A 5,426-nucleotide genomic window follows, 5' to 3' on the forward strand; every position below is an offset into this window, starting at 1 on the left:
CTATTCTGTGTGTACAAGGTTAGCAAGCGGGGTGAGAAGCCATGTGAGCTTGAGAAGCAACGTAGGCTAGGTGAGGAGGGGGTCCTTGTTGTGGAGTCCACGATAGATATTGGTGAGAAGTACAATGCTTAGCTGAATGACCAATGATACTACAAAGCTGGCAGTGCCCTTGGTAAGGGCGCGAGTTATGGGCGACAGCGGAAGACCATGGTTGCCAAGGACTTGGAGGACGGGGGTCACGACCACGTGAAACAGCGGAGGACTGAGTCTGACCTATGATTGTACCAAAATGAGATGATTTGTTGGAGTGGGAAGCAATAAAGGCGGTGGTAGGAGTATGAGGAACATCAACTTTTGTTAATAGTTGGGCTTCAAAGTTGAGTAGTTTTTCATACAACTCATCAAACAAAATAGAGGTGTCACGAGCTTGAATAGCATGAGAGAGTTCTGTGTAATTGCCGTTAAGGCCATTGAGGACTTTGAGGGTGAGGTCTTCATCATCGACGAGGGTGTTCATGAGGGCAAGAGCATCCACAATGCACTTGATATCTTGCATGAAATCAGTGATAGATTTCGATCCTTTGATAGGATTGGAGATCTGAGCTTTGAGTTATGAAATTCGACCACGACTAGGAGCAGCATAGGTCTTTGCAAGAGTGGTCCAAGCTTCAAGAGATATTTTGGAAGCAGCAATGAATGAAATCAAGGTGGGCAAGAAAGCACCAATGATAGCATTGAGAAGTAATTGGTCATGACAGATCCAAAGTAAATAGTCAGAGTTGGGGACCATGGAATTACATTGAGTGATGGTGGGAGGCGGGCATGGATTGGAGCCAACAACATAACCGATGAGATTATAACTAATAAGGAGAGATTGAAACTGAAGCCGCTAGGCTGGATAATTGGTGGAGGTAAGTTTCAAAAGGACTTGGGTTGCCACGTTAATGGCGATGATATTGTGTGAAGGGGACGGTGCGCTAGTTATCATGATGGAGATGGAGGTAGTGGAGGAGGTTGAGGAGGCCATTGACTTAGGTTTTGAAGGAATTAGGAGCATGAGCCAAATGCTCTGATACCATATGAGGTTTTCAAAATAACTTGAATATTATTGATCACAATAATAAGATTATATATATGTTCATCAAATCTAGTAAGAAATAAATTCCTAATTTAGATAATTATTTATATGGAATAAAATCATATAAAGATAATAACTAAATCAAATCAAATATTCACAAATATATTCATATCTAATCTAATACATACGACTGAACACAAAGATACACACTTGACTGCTGCTTAACAAAATTGGATGAACACAAATAGATACAAATGCTAACATTTAAGACTATATATAACATTTGAACATTTTATAAAACAAATGAACTCAACCTTCTACATAGCACAAACCTACTAAAATCAATGACCAAGATCACTATTTCCACACGCACTTTCACGATCAAAATGGAACCTTTGGCTAATGCAAATATAGTTTTTTTTACCATCTCTTATAAAGTCATGCAAATAAATAGCAAATTGGTGGCTCATCAAGTCTGTCCTTTAGGCATTGTTATAATGAAATTGAATTGAATGACTATATATGCATAAGATATTTGTAGCTTTGATCACTTTGGAATTATCATTGTAAGGCGTTTTAGGTTAAAATAACACGGGAGTTATCACCCATGCCAACTACGTGAGACTTTGTCATAGGCTCATCATTCCACATGATTGTCTATGAAAAATAGTTTCAATTAAGTTGTAACATTGAATGATCACATCTTTGACCCATGATCAGTATTCATTATGAGTAGGCAACTCTAAAGGTTCAAGCTCAACTACCGTGTTAAGGTACTTCATCAATGTAGGGAGAAATCAAAGATGACGAGCACTATAAAAACAAATGTGTTTTTTTCATGAATAACAACAAAAACACGTGCATGAAAAGCAAAAACAAACCTACATAGAGTTTCAAATGTTTTAATTTATAGACTACAGAGAAGAAAGATAATGTCTATTGAAGAAGAAAGAAGAGAATTAATGTTGGTACAATTGACCTCCGGTCAAGATTGAACATTGACGTTGGACGGGATAACGATTATTCTATGGGTAATATTGATTTCGTTAATCGACTGTGAATATCGAAAATTAATTTTCTAAAACCTATTGATTCAAAAGAAAATCAGGAGATGAGGAAATAAACGACACTGTCGAAAATATCATTAAACCAAAAACTTCTCCCTAAACATCAAGTAATAAGATACCTATATAAACCCAAAATCTTAACTTGTAAAGAAAGGAAGAAATCCTAATAGAAAGAAAAAATTCTTAACGGATTCAAAATCATAAAAATCCTAAACGGACTTAAAATCTTCAATATAAAAAATAAATATTTTCAAAACTACTCTATATATCAAAAACTCTAAAAATTACTAGAAATAAAAAATAAAAATATTCAAATCTTCTTGCATCAGTCGCCACAGGTTGAAAAAACTCGTCCTGGAGTTTAGGTAGTGTCAGGTGGTCGCCTAGGAAGAAGATCGTCTGATACCAAATCAATAAAATCTATCAGCAACTGTTGGACTTTGAGAATCCTCGTCGATCCCCCGATGAGAATGACATCATGAATGTTGCTCTTGTCCATCTTTGCGCCCCCTCAAACACTTCTTTTCCTTGTAAATTACATCTAACTGTGAAGACATCAACTTGTTCTTTTTAATTTCAATAGCAATGTCACCAAACATGACTATCCAAGGAGCCTCCAGTGGATCATAAAGAAACTCTCATATAATGATAGCCTTAGTGTTGTCATAAGAAAATGATCATTCTAGAGAAACTTCACATATGCTAAAACGATGTTCCTGTGAACTTAAATTTGCATCATAATCATAGCTTCATTAGAAGGCCCCATAGTAGAAGTTACAAAAGCCTCTTTTAAAACAAGAATTGCATTGTTGTTGTTTGATGAAGAAATAACAACACCTGATAAGTCCAAGCTTGAAGGGGAGCCTTTCATAGAACAAATAATAGTCTGAGTGCCACCAATGGATTTATCTGATTCTACAAATGAATCCTTGGAACCACAGTCACAAAATCTTACATTGTGGTGGAAGGAATAAATTTCATGTTACTTTTGTCAAAATTTGATATTTCGCAACCTATCCCCAATCTTGAAGATTGAGCTGAAGCAAACTGAGTCTCATTCACTTTATCATCTGATCGTTTAACACCTTTTGCATCTGTCCACGAAGGAGAATCCAAGCATAATGGTTGATTTTGTTGTGATTCATGGTCACCATCATAAAGCGTTTCGTCAACTTCATCATTGCCATATACTAGCTCGCTAATCACCTTGGTCTCGTCTGCATGCTAAATAAATTAGGATGCCAAGTTAATGCAAGGCGAGATGATGTAGACTGGGGTGTTATCGATAGATGAACTAGGCTGTTGATTGCCGTTAGACAAAGTGAGCTTCTGGTCTTTGATCAACGCTTCGTCTAGGTCTATCTCCTCTTCATCAGCATCGTCATAAACAGGGGCGGATCCAGGATTTCATATTTGGGGGGCCATATAATGAAAACGATATACTCATTTGAACCCAAAAATTACCCAAAGATACATATCAAGGACCTAAGTACAACCTTAATCAATTAAATAATTATAAAAAAAATAAAGAATAACTAAATTAACATTTATAATCCTTAGCACAAAAACCTAACATAGCATAATACTGAAAAGCTGGTTTATTTGCTCTCTTCCTTTGAAAAAATTTATCAATTGTTTTGATTTTCCCCATTTGAAACATTTAATACTGAAAAGCTGGAATTATTTCAAATAGGTGAATAATAATTAATAACAATAATATTAAATCAAATATTAAGTTGGATCACCAAATATTTCGATCTTGTCGTCATCTCCATTGCCTTCTGTGTTCAAAAGATAGCGAGAGTAAGATTAATCAAATTCGATGTTGTCGAGGTCCATATCTTCATGGTTATCTCCGTCACAGTAGGAGAAAGGGAGAACGTAAAGACACTGTGGAGTCGTTGTTCTCTTAAAGTTGTAGGTGGTAGGGTGGTTGATCCTGAATTTCTCAAAATCAAAATTGTGCTTTGACATCTCTCTTCGATTGGAAATTAATGAATTTTCAAAAAGGGAATAAAGGAACTTTCGACCTTTATGTTCTTGCACCGCTAGACGCTGGAATAACTTTGTGACTCGTCTCTGTAGATCTTGAAGTATCTCATCTCGAGTGCTACGATCATGGTGAGAGGCTTCCTCAGTCGGAACCTTCTTGTCACGACCACGAACATGACCACAATGACCATCCATGGGATCTAAGAGCTCTGATACCAATTGACATTGGACGGGATAACAATTATCTTGCAAGCAATAATGATTCCGTTAAACGACTGCGAACGTCAAAAATTAATCTTATTAAACCTGTTAATTTAGAAGAATATTAGGAATAGAGAAATAAATGACACTGTCAAAAATATTATTAAACCAAAAAATTCTACCTAAACATCAACTAACAAGATGCTTATATAGATCCAAAACCCTAACTTGTAAAGAATGGAAAAAATCCTAATAGAAAGGAAAAATTCTTAAAAGGCTCGAAATCCCAAACGGACTTAAAATCCTCAAATATAAAAAAATAAAAATTTTCAAAACTACATCCTCGAATATAATGTGAATGAAAGCATTATTATTTGTAAAAAGATCCGTTTCAACTTAAGAATCATGAAGTTCCTTAGCGTTATGGAGAAATGAAGATTTTGAGCTATATGGTTCAGTAATATCCTAATTGGCTAGAGTATAACATTGCAAAAGATGTGATTTTCTATCTTTATTGCTATTTATTCAAAGTGGATCATGATAGTTAAAGTGGTGATGATTCTTTTATTATTGAGAGATTTAAAAATTGGAAGAAGAAAGAAAATTTTCATGAACATGTTAGAAATGAAGAAAAATTAGTGTATGACGGCGGCTTATGACTTAATGAATCAAAAGTAACATATTAAAACTTGTTAGATCAATTAGTCTAGTCAGGTAGCTGTCGATTATTATTTTCATTTGACAACATCAATTAATTACATAAGATTTTTTGTGTGTCAAGGATTATCATTTCATGAGCATGATGAATCCACAGACTCACTCAATCATGATAATTTTCTTAAACTGTTAAGATTTCTTGCTGATCATAATAAAGATATCAACATACTTGCACTAAACAATGCTCTCTCGAATCTCAAACTGACATCACTTAATATTTAACAAGATTATTAGATCCATTGCCTATTTAACCATTAATTTTATTCTTGGAGATCTCGATGATGAATTATTTACTTTATTGGTTGATGAGACTCGTAATGTATCTGTTAAAGAGCAAATGGTAGTTACTTTATAATTTATAGATGAAAGAG

The sequence above is a fragment of the Curcuma longa genome, chromosome 1, assembly GCF_044706935.1.
Source record: "Curcuma longa cultivar G26 ecotype Majalengka, Jawa Barat chromosome 1, ITB_CL_G26_1.1, whole genome shotgun sequence".
In the NCBI taxonomy this organism is placed as follows: Eukaryota; Viridiplantae; Streptophyta; class Magnoliopsida; order Zingiberales; family Zingiberaceae; genus Curcuma; species Curcuma longa.